Here is a 17,094-nt window from a genome sequence, read left to right on the forward strand (position 1 = left end):
TAAACAACTTCTCGATCCGTCTTTAACGAGCGTGCGAACCACCTTCTCGAAAAATAATTAAAGTACACATCAATCTCAAGAAAGAAAACATTTAGAATGCATGCACTCTAATTAAAGTCTTTTATCTCGTTTCTCGATTTTTGTGCATTTTCGATTATTCGGCGGCCGCCCAAGTCGTCGCGTGCAACGGCGGTCGGCCGCTTATGCCAATACTTTCCTCCGTGGCTCCTCGTATTTTACATGATGTCGGAATAAATTTCCAAAAAAATTATTTAAGCTCATAATTAAATTATTGCAACTATTTCTCTTCGCAAATATACTTATTTTGTACTTCAGATTATTCCGAGAATTAAATAAATAATTCCTTACTATTAAATTATCGGCCCAACATTTAGTTTTTCCCCACCTTATATCTCCACTTAATTAAGAAGCCCCGAATAAATCAAAAGAGGACCAAACTTTAAATAAAACCTCCAATTAAAATATAAGGCCCAATTTCTTTAAAAAGCAAAAGCCCAAGACTAAAAAAAAACAAAAGGCCCAAATCTCTTTACTTTCCCTTCCCCACGCCTCACTCCTCTATTTCTCCATATCTCTGTATTTCTCTCTTTTCTTCTCTCCCTCTTCTTCTCTATAGACGCCCTTTTCTCCTTCCTCTGTTTTCTTCTTTCAAAATTCCCCCAATCTTCTTCTTCCTCTAATTCTATCGCCTTTCCCCAAAACGGAGGTCACCGCCGCTGCCGCTGAGCCACGAATCCACAATCGTGAAAATGCCGCCGGCTTCTCCCACTCCTCAGCCACCGTCGCCGGCCGCTGCTCGGCGGAAGGACCTGTTGTCGCATACACGCCAGAGTCGCCATCGCGGGGTCAGGCCACCGCCGTCCAGCCACCAGTAGCACCGAGTCAGCCATCTTGCTGCTCTGCTGCCTATCCCGTTGTCGCCGCTGCTATTCCACAGCCCCCGAATCGCTATCCGGCAGCCCCGAACTTAACCCGTTGTCGCCGGCTTTTGTGTTTTCGATTAACCACGGCGGGTGTTCGATTGGTGTTAATTGTTGAATTTGTGTAGGTATGAAATATGTGATGAGATACATGCTAGAAAAGAAATTTGAACTTCTGAAAAATGGGTAGAGTTTATACCTGAAAGAGCAAGTTTGTGCAGGTGTCGTTTCAAGCAAAGGGTGTATCCTACTGATCAGTATGGAAGTCCCTGCTAATCCTGAACCTGGTATCAATAATCCTCAACCCACTTCTACTGGCTAGTATAGTGGACGTAAGGGTCGAATCCCACAGAGATGAATGCGTTTTGGGAATTGTGGTGATATTTTGGAAAGGTTTGGTTAGCTACCACGCTTTGGGTTGAGACTTATCTAGGCTGGAATTTAAGGTGGTACTCTACTGACTAGGAGGCAGGAGAGATGTTAAACAGACGGCTGTGTACGTGTGAGTGGGGAACATGATGTTTCAGAAATAAATGTAGAAGGTACGAGTTTACTATAAAAGGTTAAACGGAATATCAGTGGAAAAGAGGTAGTTAGGTGACTAGAGCTGCAGATCTGAAAAGTAACAGCTGAAAAGTAAGGACAAAAGTAAAAAGTTGTTAAAAAGCAAAAGTGGTCCCAAACTTGGATGGATATGTTGTCTTCTTCAACATAAATCAAATCAGATCAGCAAAACCAAATTCATCACCATAAAAACTCAGATTAACACCTTCAAGAACACAGATCTACAATTAAAACTTCAAATCAAAAGATCGAACACTGAAACTGCAATTATGCTTACTGGTCAACATGCAGGGTGTCAGAAATCACGTAAACTGGGTTTTCACACTTAACTAATTCAGATCTAAAATCTAACAACTATCTAGACTTGCAAACTTAGAGAGATTAACTACAGAAGTTAAAACATGCGATTCCACACTGGAAATTACCGTAACAGCTAGATCTAAGCTATCTAGGCGGAAAGAAGCGAAAACAAACATGAACCGATGCTGGAAAACAACTTCATATTCAATAAAATGTTTGGATCACAACTAAGACTTCAAAGTAAGCAAATATTTAAAGTGCAACAAATCCAATCGTAAGAAAACAGAATGCGATTAACTAAGAAAGCAATAAAAATTGTTTGCCACTCTGGGCGATGAAACTGTTGACACTGCGAGACACGCTGACTGGAACGAGAGAATGGAACTCCGGCGCAATCCGGCCTTAGACTGCCTTGAACTTCCGCCGCCCCTCGGGATCAGGTGCAATCCGGCCTTAGACTGCCTTGAACTTCCGCCGCCCCCCTTTTCTCTCCCAGTCAGTATATCCGCTCGTCAAGATCGCCCAAACATTCGGCCAAACACTAGGTTCACTTAGTCACTCATACCTCTCCGGGAATGTTAGGACTGTTCTCTCTAAATGCTAGCCACAGATGCTTCGGACTTAGATCTCACGTGCAACTACTGAAGGGCTTTAAGGTTTGTAACGGGGCTATTGGTTGTAGTGTTTGGGGTGGATGTTCCTAAGGCTCTAAGGTTAAAAAAAAATTCCACTTTATTTGGTGCGTGGGAACTGTGTGTACTCGGGCTCTCGGTTGTTGCTTCTTTCGGCTTGTGTTTCTGACATTAACCTCCAACTGGTCAGTAGCTCCTTGTGGCTTCGCCACCCTTATTCCCTCTTTTTTTTGTGGTCAAGTATTTCTGACCATTTTTCCTCATATTCTTTCTTCTTCTTTCTTTTTTTTTTCCTTTTGTGGCTTCGCCACCCTTATTCCTTCTTTTTTTTGGTCAAGTATTTCTGACCATTTTTTTCTTCTCGAGCTTCCCAATCTTCCCTCTAGTTGAATTCTTCTTTCTTGCATACCTTTCTGGCCAGTTGCTTTCCATGGCTTGCATACACACAGTCCCAGTGGCTAGGGGTGTATATCTGGGTATATATGGTTAGGAAAAGGGGTTCTACTGGTAGTTTTTTTTCTCTTTTTTTTTTTGCTGGAGGGGGTTCCTACTCCCTTCAGTGTTTGCCACACGCGGTCACTTCGCCCTAATCATTCTGTGGCAGCCATTCTTTTCGTTTCTGGATATTGTGGAAAGTGGTTCCACTTTAAGCTTATAACTCACATTTGAAGAGGGCTTTCGTGTTTGGCTCTAAGGATGAGCTTTTCTCTCATACTTGCATCGTCTATCCTAACTAGGAGGTACTAAAGGGGGTGGTTTCTGTTTTCCAGCATGTCGTATCTCCCTCAATTCCCCTTACCGTCAGCTCAAGACAGTTGAGTTTTAAGCCCAATCAACACATCAAAGAAAAAAAAACTAGACCTAACAAAACACTAACACAAACACAACCCATGCATGTACACATACGTCATACTAGCCATTGCGTCCCCCCTCCCACTTCACAAGTGTCTGCCCTCAGATAAGGCTGTGAAGGGGAAAAGGTAATTGCCAGTACGGTGGACACACAAACATGACAAACAAAACGACATGCTAAAACTAAAACTTCTCACACTTAGACTATAAAACAGGCTAAGTGGGAGAGTTTAAAACCTAGGTAGAATCCACAATTATAAAACACATATATACATAAACTTTTCACACTTAGACCACGTAGTGGGCTAAGTCTGAGTCAACATGCTTATGAAAACATAAAAACAACAGAACATGCGTCACAGTAGCAAGCCCTTTACTTCTCACACTTAGACTATAGAATAGGCTAAGTGTTATGAATGGGGTTTGCGCACATACACAAATTATACTACCTAAACAAACACCAAAACACAAACAAAAATACGGAAAACTAAAAAAAACTTAAAATTAAAACGAAAACTAACTGGTCTGTAGGGGGGTCATCAGTGTCTCCTGCTCCTTCGCGGTGCAGGTGGTGCAGGTGGGTTCTCCGGTGGTTCCTCTACATCCTCGGACTGGTTCCATCAGACTTCACCGGCTCCTCGGCTTCTGCCGGCACCTCGGCACTCTTGTTCCCTGATTCTGTTTCCTCTTGCACATTTGGTTAAGTATACTAGCCTTCATGGCCCCTGGCTCCGGTTGCTCCTTCCTGTTTTCCCTTGGTTACTTCCCTCAGTATTTCCTCCATCACGGACGCTATCCTGGTCAACTCCGATAGCATCTGTCGGTTTTCCTCTCCGTCATCCTCGTCTTTCTCTTCTTCGGGTTCCTTCTCAGCTTGTGTTGAAAATTGATCCTGGGCAGTAGGTGGTCCCCTTGTGGCCTACTGACCTGGATGCGAGGTCCAGACACTCATTCATCCCGTCAGCCTCTTCACCTTGGCCACTCAGTGTTGGAGAGACCGCTTCGTTTTCCCTTGCAGTATCCTCTAAGTCAGTAGTAGGCAAAAACTCCTCCCCATGTTTTGTGGGAGTAGCCCTTTCCTCATCACTCAAGATCTCCACCGGATCTGCCTCCGTGTTCGGCTTCGCCTTACTAGCTGCCCACTTTCCTAAGCATCGTTGAGATACCCTTTGCGGCTCTGGCTGTTCTGCCCTAGGGTCGCCCTTCAATACCAACTTCCTCTTGACTGCCTTCGGTTTAGTCACCGGAGGTGCTACTGGTTTTGGTATCTCCGCTCTTGCTTCTGTTTCTTCTGCTTCCACATGCACAACACTCTTCCGCGCCTTCCCCGCCTCTGTCTGGGGGTTCACTGACGCCGAGACTTCTTTCCTAGTCTGACTGTCCACCTCCTCGTCTACTGGCCGTTCGGTTGGGTCTTCTGAGTAGTTCTCTTCTCCAAGTTCTCCACCCTCACCTACCGCCCTCGATGCGAGGTCTCGCCCCTCAGCCATCGCGGCGGTATCATCTTCCATCCGATTGACATCATCCATGATAGCCTGAAATTCTTCATCGGTCATTAGGCCCTGCTTCTTGGCTGTCTCATTCAGATCTATGTTCTCTCTCCCTACTTCTTGGGGAGCGACTTCCGCGGTCGGCATTTTCTCTGATTCAACTTCTCCCTGTAGGCTCCCCTGTTCCTGACCTTTCCTCGCTTCACGTTCTTCTGAGTCGGAATCGTAATGAGCGGAAATGGGGTCAATCTCCATTGAATCACTGTGTTGTGGAGTTTCTGAGGGTTCCGAGGACTTAGGTGGTGCGGTAGTCGATGGAGCTTCTCTTTCTGGTGGAATTTCGGAGGAAGTCTGAATGGAGGTGGGGAATGTTGCTGTAGAGGGCACAATCGGTTCCGAAGGATTTTCTCCGATCACTCTCTCTTGTCCCCCGATTTGACAAAAACCGGCCAGCGCCGCCGACCAATCCCTATTAGGGTCCTGCTGTTAAAGAAACGCTGCCATTGCTTCCAAGGAGACCATTGTTGGCGCTTGAGGAGTCGGCTCTGATGGTTGCGGTTGCGGTTGTGGGCTCGGCGGCCGTTTTTCCCGCGGCGGTGGTGATTCTGGTTTTTCTTCCCTGCGGGTTGAAATGGGTTTGATTTTTGTTGCACATGCTTTCTTTCCCATGGCTTAGATCTGTGAAATTCTGGGTATAAAGTGGGGGTCGGTGTTTGTGGAGTGATGGTGGAAATTTTGCAGAGAGAAAAATTGCAGACTGAAATTGTGAAGTGAAAAATGGGGGAGACGGTTGGTTATGGGTTAGAATAGGGCAGTTGTGGGTTTGCGACTGGTTATAGGCGGTTCCAAATCGCGTCGTTTCGAGGGAGAGGCGGTTGAGAATACTGACTCCTGATTGGTCGGTGTGTCCACTCTCTCTGCTCACGCGCCCCTTCCAGCTGCTGCCACCCTGCAAAAGCTGCAAAATGACCACAAATTCAAATTCGTCCCTTAATGATTTCCCGATATATTTCCTAGATTAGAAATAAAGTAAAAAGGACACTTAAATAAAATAAGAGTTTCACCAAAATGGTATTCTGATGGTCAGTACGTACTCCCAATTAATATTTGAGGTCCGAAAAATATTTTTAAGTTTTCTTAAAATTAACTAACATGCAAAGGTTTAAATTAATTAACTACCACATATATAATATTTGCATATTCCTTAGGAAAATTGGAATTCTACCTTGTCAGCATATGTACATTACGCTAAAAGGAGCTAGCTCAGTAGAATCCCAAATTCCTACCCTACTGGTCAGTATGAAACCTGAGTATGTGATTGTAGTGGAATCTCATCCACCACAGCCATATCACTGTTGTCCCTAAATACTTTTAGCCTATGCCCATTCACAATAAAAGGGTCAGAGTTAGGAAGACTCTCTGAAATTTCCACTGCTCCATTAGAACGGAGTGCGGTGCTAACATAAGGCCCTGTCCATTTCGACTTGAGTTTCCCTGGCATGAGATTCAGTCTCGACTGGAAGAGTAGTACTTTCTGCCCAACATGGAGATCCTTGGTCCTCAGATTCCTGTCGTGCCACAATTTGGTTCGCTCCTTGTACCACATGGCTGAGTCGAACGATTCCAATCTGAGTTCCTCCAACTCCTGCAACTGCAGCTTCCTTTCCTCTTCACAGGCTTCAGCATCCACATTTACTTGTTGTACTGCCCAGTATGCTCGGTGCTCAATCCCAACGGGTAAGTGGCACATCTTTCCGAAAATAATCCGGTACGGGGACATTCCTATGGGGGTCTTGTAGGCTGTACGATAGCCTATAGAGCATCCTCTAATCTTGCACTCCAGTCCTTTCTCGAAGGGTTGATAGTCTTCTCCAAAATCTTCTTTATCTCGCGGTTAGAAATCTCCGCTTGACCGTTTGCTTGTGGATGGTAGGGGCTTGATAGTCTGTGGTGCACACCGTATTTATTCATTAAGGCTTCAATTGTGCGATTACAGAAGTGTGTACCTTGGTCCGATATGATCGCCCTTGGCACTCCGAACCGGCTGAAAATATGACTTTTCAGAAACTTGGCCACCTCCCTTGCTTCACACGTGCTTGTGGCCTTGGCTTCTACCCACTTGGAGACGTAATCCACTGCAACTAGGATATACAAATTTCCATAGGACGAAGGAAAAGGACCCATGAAGTCCATTCCCCATATGTTGAATAACTCACAGACAATTATTGGGACTTGCGGCATTTCATCTCGCGCTGATATTCCACCGGTCAGTTGACAACGCTTACAACTTCTACAAAACTCGTAGGCATCTTTGTTCAGGTTTGGCCAATAAAATCCACTATGCAGAATCTTTCTCGTCGTCTTCTTGGGACCGAAATGCCCTCCGCATGCCAAAGAGTGGCAATGCGTCAATACGCCCCTCTGCTCCCAGTCAGGAACGTATTTTCTTATCACTTGATCGGCTTCTACCCTCCAAAGATATGGGTCGTCCCAAAAGTAGTATTTCGACTCACTCTTGATCTCCATTCTTTGAGCTTTGGTGACGTTCGGCACTTCTGGAAGCTCTCCTGAAACTAAATAGTTGGCTAGGTCCGCATACCATGGCTCCTGCCCTACTTTTACCTTTCCTTTCTCTGTCACATCCTGGCCAATAAGCTTCATCACTTTTTCCCAGTCAATTTTCCTGACCTCAAAAATTACCTCACATAAATGCTCCTCTGGAAACTTGTCGTGCACCTCTTCGCTGTTTCCATCTTGCACTATTCTACTCAAATGGTCCGCCACCTTGTTCTCGACTCCTTTCTTATCTTCTACCTCCCAATCAAATTCTTGTAACAAGAGTACCCATCGGATCAAACGGGGTTTGGATTCTTTCTTGGCAATCAGATACTTAATCGCTGCATGATCAGTTTATACGATGACCTTGGATCCCAACAAGTATGGCTGAAACTTCTCGAAAGAATACACCACTGCCAGGATCTCATTTTCTGTGGTATCGTAATTCCGCTGGGCTTGATTCAGAGTCTTAGATGCATAAAAAATTACGTACCTCTTCCCATCGATCTTCTGACCCAGTACGGTTCCCACTGCATAGTCACTGGCGTCATACATTACTTCGAAAGGATAGTCCCAGTCAGGAGCCCGTATGATAGGTGCGAATATCAGCTTTTCCTTGAGAAGGTTGAAAGCAGCCTTGCATTGCTCATCAAAAACGAACTCCACTTCATTATGAAGAAGTCGGGTAAGGGGTTGGGCGATCTTGGAAGAATCCTTGATAAATCTTCGATAAAATCCGGCGTGCCCCAGAAAACCCTTATCCCCTTCTGATCAGTAGGGAACGGTAATTTGGATATAACATCCACCTTGGCTCGATCCACCTGGATTCCTCTCTCTGAGACCACGTGTCCTAGAACAATCCCCTCGGTGACCATAAAATGACACTTCTCAAAATTCAAAACCAGACTTTTTGCTTGACACCGCTCTAGAACTATGTCCAAATGATGAAGGCATGAGTCGAAAGAGTCTCCGTAGACCGTGAAGTCATCCATGAATATCTCTATACAGTCCTCAATCAAATCGGAGAATATGCTCATCATACATCGTTGAAATGTACCTGGAGCGTTGCATAGACTGAAAGGCATGCGTCCGAATGGGCAAGTGAAGGTGGTCTTGTCCTGGTCCTCAGGATCCACGTAAATTTGGAAATATCCGTTGTACCCATCTAGAAAACAAAAGTACTTCTTTCCAGCTAGTCGCTCCAACATTTGGTCGATGAAAGGCAAAGGGAAATGGTCCTTTCTGGTTGCGTTGTTTTACTTGCGGTAGTCTATGCACATTTGCCAACCCGTGACTAGCCTCGTTGGTATCAGCTCATTCCTCTCATTTGAACGACTTGGATCCCCGACTTCTTTGGGACCATGTGAATGGGGCTGACCCACTCGCTGTCCGACACTGAATAGATAATCCCTAGCGACAACAACTTCAGGATTTCCTTCAATATTTCCTCGCGCAAGTTAGGGTTTACTTTCCTCTGCGCGTCTCGGTGTGCCTTTGCTCCTTCCTCCAGCCTAATGTGGTGCATGCAGACGTCGGGGCTTATTCCACTAAATCTGTAAGACTCCATCCAATTGCTCTCTTGTTCTTGCTCAGCACAGTCAGTAGCCTAACCTCTTGTTCCTTTGTAAGGCTACTGCTGATGATCACTGGATATCAGTTCTCCTTTCCGAGGAAGGCATACTTCAGATTCGATGGCAGTTTCTTCAGCTCAACTTGGGGTGGAAGTGTGTCTTCGGGTAGAGGGTTTCGTTCAGTTTCACCTTCTTTTTCTAATTCTTCCCCTAAGGATTCCTCTATATTGGCCGGTAGCTGAGCCCCTGCGGCTCCTATGAACTCCGATTTCTGGCAAAATTCCTTGATCGCTCCTTCTATTTCTTCATCAGTCAACCCTTGGCTACTGATCAGATCACACCATGCAGCAGCTTCTACGTCAGCCTACTCATACACATCTAAAGCTTGGAGTTTCTCCTGCAATAATACGGTCTCAAGAAAATCTTGGACTAGGGGGTCAATCACATCAACATAGCATAAATTTTCAGAGTCGATAGGCTTCTTCATGGCCTCATTGATATCAAAAGTAAATTTCTCCCCATGGAAATCAATCCAAATTGTCTCCTCAGCCATGTCTACTATTGTTTTGGCTGTTCTCAAAAATGGTCTCCCCAATAAGATACCACTAGATTCCCTAGCCTCAGACTCACTCATTTTGATCGCATAAAAGTCAGCGGGATAGGTAAAATCATGCACTCTAACCAACACATTCTCTAAAACACCCTCAGGACTTATGCATGACCTATCAGCCAGTTGGATCAACACCCTAGTACTTGTCAACTTCACTCCTTTCAACCGGTTATAGATTGACAATGGGATGACATTTATAGACGCTCCCAGATCACACATTTCATGCTCAACCTTTACATCTCCTAATATTATAGGTAGAGTGAACATACCTGGATCGACCCTCTTGGGCGGTAGCTTCTCCTGCACTATTACTGACGCTACCCCTTCCACCATGATTTTTCCATTCTCCTGGGCCTTCCCAGCTATGAACTCTTTAATGAATTTCCCAAGTGGAGGTAGCTTCACGGCCTGGAGGAATGGTATGGTGACATCCAGCTTCCCGAAAATCGACATATAATCCTCTGGATTTTCCTTCTTCCTTTTGGTCACGAACCGGTAAGGGAATGGCTTCTCCCCTTTAGTTCTTTCCGCCAGTCCCTCAACAGCCTTCCTGGAGTCTTTCTCGGGCGCATTCTGGCCTGGAGTTTCCTTCGTCAGTTCCTTCTCCTTAGATGAGTCCACCTTGGGCTGCATGCCTCCGGTTTCACTGTTCATCGACGGTTCTTCATCCAAGAAAAACGGATCCTGCATCCGAGGCATGGGTTTCTTTAGCTCTTCCAATGAAATGGTATCGCCCATTTTTTTCACCCCACTCAGTTCTCCATTGGCTTTTTTCGGTTGGGGTCCTTCATAGGTGGTGCCGGACCTCAATGTCACCTTACTAACATTCTCTTTTTTGGGTATATGGACTGTAGAAGGGAGTTTCCTCGAATTTCCTCTCAAATCACCCACCGAACTGGCCAGTTGGGCCAACTGCCTGTTCATCATATCCATGTTCGCTTTATGTTCCTTCTGGGCATTCTGCATCCCCTGCACTACTTTGTTGTGGGATTACAACTCGCCCTTGATACCTTGCTGCGACGCGAGCAATTTTCCCATCATGTCCTCCATGGATCGTCTTGTCCTATTGGGATATTGTGACTGATTTGGGCCATGGTGCTGGTTATACTGGGAACTTTGGTTGGGCTGGAAATTTTGGAAGTTTTGTTGGTTCTGGTTAGGTGGGTATTGGTTATACTGGCCAGAAGGGTTGTACTGTTCATGGTGATATTGGTTCTGGTTCTGGTTTTGGAACTGGTTTTGGTTTTGCTGATGTTGCGGACCTTGGTTACGCTGATTCTGGTAATTTTGAAAGTTTCTCTGGTGGGGTGGTACATAAACAGGGTTTTGATTCTGGTTTTGTGGGTGTTGGTTTTGAAGTTGACTATGGGGTTGTTGGTTCCTTCCTGACCAGTTGAACTGGTTGTTTGGATTTTCTGGGCTCCAGTTGAAATTCTGGTGCGGGTGAGAGTGGTATTGGTTCTGACTTGGACCTTGGTTTTAATTTTGGCCCCCATCTCCCCATCGAAAGTTCGGATGGTCCCTCCATGGTGCATCCCGTTGTCTCCCCTGGATCCAATGCCCACTAGAATTGTAATACCCAGCAGCGTTGACTTGCTCCATATTCATGAAGTCATTAGGCTGATCATAGCTCGGTCCTTGGTTTCCCTGTTCTGCACCCTTGTAGTTCCCAGTTGGGGAAGTCGGTGGTGCATTCTTCTCGATTGCGCTCAGGAGTGTCTTCTTCAATTCGTCCATCTTCAAATCCATCTTATGCTCTATCTTCTGCTCCTGGTCAGTAGACAAGGCGCTGGCAATCCTTTCTCTGCTGTAACCATCTCTTGAATTGTCGTACTCCTTCTTCGCGCTCAAAAGTTTCCCTAGAACCCTCTTAGCTTCGCTGACCCTTAACTGCGTGAAGCTTCCACCTGACGAGAAGTTTACTAGGTCCTTTGTTGCCTTGTTCATTCCCTCATAAAAGCTATGATGTACCTCTATATCCGCCATGCGATGGTTGGGACACGCATCCAAGAGGCTCATGTACTTCGCCCAATAATCACTCAAGGGCTCATCGTACCCTTGCTTCACACTAGTGGTCTCTCTCTTCGATGACGGGAAAAAATCTCCTAGGAAAGCTGACTTGAAGTCGGCCCAACTTTCGATGGAATTAGGAGGCAGTCGCATGAACCAGGTGTTTGACTCCCCTTTCAAAATGAACGACAAAGCCTTCAATCTGTATTCATCCTCGGTTGCTCCTGCTGGCCTCCTCTGCACCCTACAAATCTTACAAAACTCATGAAGGAACTCGTAAGGGCCTTCATAGCTCTTCCCGCAGTACGTAGGCAGAATTGCGATAACATGGGCTTCACATAGCTCTTCTCCCTCGGTATGCGCGTTCAGCGTTCTGATCTTTGGATCATCATCTACGTTGGCAGCCATCTACCTTGGGTTTCCTTCCAACAGTGGTATCTCTTCTGGTATTGACCCCTCTATGGTGTATTGCTCCTCGTCACTACTCGAGCCTATGTCAGACAACGCCGTCGACAGGCCGGATCGAGTGGTTACGAGTATAGATCCTCGCTGAAGTATCTTCGGTCTCCACTGGTCAGGAGCCGAACTGCTTCTCATAAACTGAAATAAAAAGAAAGAGAAAAATTATCCACAATATATACGCCAAAGCATCACACACAATAACAACGTCATTCATCCCCGGCAACGACGCCATTTGAAAGAGCAGGTTTGTGCAGGTGTCGTTTCAAGCAAAAGATGTATCCTACTGATCAGTATGGAAGTCCCTACTAATCCTGAACCTGGTATCAATAATCCTCAACCCACTTCTACTGGCTAGTATAGTGGACGTAAGGGTCGAATCCCACAGAGATGAATGCGTTTTGGGAATTGTAGTGATATTCTAGAAAGGTTTGGTTAGCTACCACGCTTTGGGTTGAGACTTATCTAGGCTGGAATTTAAGGTGGTACTCTACTGACTAGGAGGCGGGAGAGATGTTAAACTGACGGCTGTGTACGTATGAGTGGGGAACATGATGTTTCAGAAATTAATTTAGAAGGTACGAGTTAGGTGACTAGACCTGCAGATCTGAAAAGTAACAGATGAAAAGTAAGGACAAAAGTAAAAAGTTATTAAAAAGCAAAAGTGGTCCCAAACTTGGATGGAGATGTTGTCTTCTTCAACATAAATCAAATCAGATCAGCAAAACCAGATTCATCACCATAAAAACTCAGATTAACACCTTCAAGAACACAGATCTACAATTAAAACTTCAAATCAAAAGATCGAACACTGAAACTGCAATTATGCTTACTGGTCAACATGCAGGGTGGCAGAAATCACGTAAACTGGGTTTTCACACTTAACTAATTCAGATCTAAAATCTAACAGCTATCTAGACTTGCAAACTCAGAGAGATTAACTACAGAAGTTAAAACATGCGATTCCACACTGGAAATTACCGTAACAGCTAGATCTAAGCTATCTAGGCGGAAAGAAGCGAGAACAAACATGAACCGATGCTGGAAAACAACTTCATATTCAATAAAACGTTTGGATCACAACTAAGACTTCAAAGTAAGCAAATATTTAAAGTGCAACAAATCCAATCGTAAGAAAACAGAATGCGATTAACTAAGAAAGCAATAAAAATTGTTTGCCACTCTGGGCGATGAAACTGTTGACACTGCGAGACACGCTGACTGGAACGAGAGAATGGAACTCCGGCGAACTGATGATTTTCAAGTGACCATGGCTGTGGCGAGGAACGAGAATTACGAAGGATAATGCTGAAGGAGTGATCTACCTAAGAGAGATTGCTAACTAAGCGTAGGAGTTAACTAACTAATTGATGATCATTCTCTCTCCAAGTGGCTTCCTTTTATAGGGAGGCCTCCCTTGATTTTTAGGGTAGACTTCAAACATGAAATGACTCTTTTGCCCCCTTGCTTGCGGCTGATCTTCCCAGCTATCCTTCTTCTACATCTCGAGCCTTTTTGGCATGCATACTGGTCAGTATTGCACCCTCCTGGCGCCCGTTTCGCCTGAAGTATCCGAAGCTTTGCCTACTGGCTAGAACACTCAACCTGCACACTTAAGCAACAGTTTTACAGATATAATTCAATTATGCACATCATACTGACCAGTAACCAAGGCCTAGAATACGACTTATCAATACCTCAATGAATTGAACTTGATTATGGAAACAATGGCAACAACTTCTTCTACCTCTTCTTCTCTCGGCTCTCTCTCGTTTCCCTCTCCCTATCTCTCTTTGTTCTTGTTGTAAGGTGAAATGTGAGGAGTTAGGGGAGGGGATACATGAAGGAGCTTATGGATTAATGTGTGACCTTTGGGTGTAGGATTAATTGAGGGAGATGGAAGGTGGAGAAGTTGAAAGATGGAGAGTCTCCATGGAGGGAGGAATCGGCCAAGAGGGAAGAAAGAAGAAGAAAAGGATTTTTGGGCTTGCACCCACATTTTTTTAAATGAATTGGGCTCAAAGACATCTCCCACACTTTATTTATTTGTTGAAGTTTATAGGCCCAAAATTATTTATTTTGTAGTAAATAAATCAAGCCCAAACTTTATTTATTTGCCATAGAGTTCTTCTATTTTCCATGGCCCAAAGCCCTTTTATATAAACATTTGGACTCCAATTTTATTTGAGAAGCCCAAGTGTGTATACTTTACATTCTCGCATTCCTTTCTATTAATTAAAATTCATGGAAACTTTAATTAATTTCGTCATCTTGTTTCCAACAGAGATTAAAATCGCCCGACGCAACAATTAATATTAGGTGTTGTTCCAAATACAAATTCCTCAACCGATCCTTGACTTAAACGCTCCAAGTACTATAAAACCCATCTCCACCATCTCATTCAATCATGCCAAGTAAAGCAATATCAACATCATTACTTCAACGAGACTTTCAAACACGTCTCCTAAAAACTCCACAATTAAATAAAAGGGACGTCTCATTCCATATCAACACATAAATACTACACTCCATTCCAAAGAAAAATTAACGAGAAGCATAGCATCCGAAATAATTTTATTAATTATTTCCTGACATATATTAAATTAGTACTTAAAAAGTACGGGCGTTACAGATGAACTGACCAAAAGTAGTCTTGCAGGGTTGCAGTTGCTGGGAGGGGTTCTGCCGGCTGGACTTGCCTCTTCCAGCCCATATTTCTCTCATTTTTCTGAAAGGTAAGGTTCCTCTTCCCTTTTCTAATGTGGAGTGTTAGTTTGTCTCTTATTCCACGCATTTAAAAATCCTATTTTGTGTGTGTTTGGCGGGCAAGCTAAGACGCCCACAATCTCTTCATCCCCAACCACCAATACAACTCAGTCTCATGAGACGTCCCTAAGCGAGTCACATTCAAGAAGTTTAAAGGGTGTAATGAGGAGAGTCAGACTCACGGGGGAGATTATTTACCCTTTCACCTACCAGGCCACCAATATCAGTGAGGAAACTATCCCCTCCAACCCAGTCTCTCTCGAGAGTTCAAGCGAAGCCGCATCCCTCCCAGATACCCAAGCCGCTTCCCCTACTTCTTCCTCCTCATACGATTTGCTTGCAGACACCCACATCGCATGAGAAGAAACGAGGAGTGATAGGGTAGAAAAGGAGATAATTCGGGAGGGGCGGTCGGTGGAAAAGAAAAGAGTAGCGACAGACAGTGAGCAGGTGGTAAATATGGTGGAAATAGTTGTGATAGATTCTGAGGAGGACGAGAGGGAGATGAGGGGAGGTTCTGGACAAGCCAGTAGGCGAGAGGTGGAAAGAACGAGCGGTCTGCTTGAGGAAATTGCATCTGAGGTGTTTAGGGAGATGCAGTAAATCGAAAGAAAGAGGAAAGGAAAATCAATAGAAATCCAAGATGGAGCGGAAGCAGGAGATGAGGAAGAGGTTGTGCCCGCCGAGTGGAGAAAATGGATGGAGGAAACAGTGAACGGGCTGGAGGCAGAAAACGCAACACAGCGAATGCTAATAAAAGAGCAGAGAGAGCAGATGATTAAGGTCGTCGACCTTGTAGGAGAGAATGATTTCCTGGATGGAGGGGAGATATGAATCCTCTCACCAGCATCCAATTCTCGTTTCTGCCTCAAAGGAGAACCAGCCACAGGAAGCTAGCCCAGATACCACCCCTGCTTGAACTGCCGTGAAGAGAAAGACCACCGCCACCACCCAACCACCTGCTCAGGAGCTGGCCTCATCATCGGCCAAGAAGGCCAAGCTAGCACGGCGACCTGGCTCTCAAGGGAGCCAGAAAAAAACTAAAACTAGAAGAACCAAGTAATTTTTACTTTATGGTTTTAGTTTTTATGTTTCAGGTTGAACATGATTGTATCTGCTTGTATATATGCTTGTGTCTATGCACCCTTATTTACTTTCTCCCACCATATGTTTTCTTTGTCCAAACACTGACTACCATGTTTTCCACTTCATCAAGTTCGCTTTAGGGCAAGCTGAAATGAAGTGGGAGGGGGGAAAGTCAGTAGTCAGTGTTGGAAGTATGCATGATTAGTTAAGGCCTATGTGTTTTTGGATATGAACTGGTTTAAATAAAGGCAAGATTCCATTAGTAAGAGCGATTGAAGAGAGGATACATGTTTTTGTGAGATTTCCTCCTTCAATAAACCGAAATCTGTTTGGATGAAGTAAGAATGATAGAAATGCCTTAATATAGATCCTCCGTGAAGCCCTCTAAAATGTGAGTTAAAGGCATAGAGTAGAACACTTTCTACAGATAGATAAATAAAGTGGCTACCATTGATGGTATGAGAGGAATGATAGAAGGCAATAAGGACTAAAGGCAGTAGGAAACAACCAGTTGGGCCTTATTCTTTCGAACTTTCACCAGCCTCATTGTAAGGGCTAGTAGGAACCTTTGAGCTTTAACACCTAACCTTTCCCTTGAAAACCAAAATTTTACCTCCATGTGAACAAAGGGACAGGGAGGCAACTTACCAAGCTGGGGTAGAATAGGCTGATCTAGAAAAAAGTGTTGAATAGAAAAGCTAAAGATGTTGAAATAAAAAAGGAAGCTTTTAAGCAAAAAGAACAGGGCACATTGTAACTTAACCTAGAAAAAAAAATAGAGAAATCCTAGAAAGTGAAAAAATAGAAGGGCAAGAAATAATGTAACATGACCCGAAAAAAAGTATATAGGAATTAAGCTAGAAATGCCAAAAAGAAATGCCAAAAAGAAAATAAGGTCACCTTGTGGGAAATGATCAGAATAAACAAGGAGGTTGTCCTAGTTTTGTCTTTGAGTTCACATGCTTATCTATCTTGAGTTCTCATCTGTATGAGCTTAGAACCCTCAGGACTCCCACCTAATCTTAGATAACACCCCTTGGCCCCATTACAACCCAATTAAAGAACTTAAGGAACTGTCCAAAGTCAGCAGAACTCTCAACATCAATGGTATGGCAAAAAGAATGAGAGACAAGTCCTAACAATTCTGGTGAGGATTGAGTGACTGAGTGAATCTAACAGTTGGAAATGATAGAGCTATCTTGACAAACGAATGAACTGATTAGGTAGAAGGGGGGGGGAGGAATCTGAGACTATAGA

This window comes from Salvia splendens, chromosome 6, assembly GCF_004379255.2.
Source record: "Salvia splendens isolate huo1 chromosome 6, SspV2, whole genome shotgun sequence".
Classification (NCBI taxonomy): domain Eukaryota; kingdom Viridiplantae; phylum Streptophyta; class Magnoliopsida; order Lamiales; family Lamiaceae; genus Salvia; species Salvia splendens.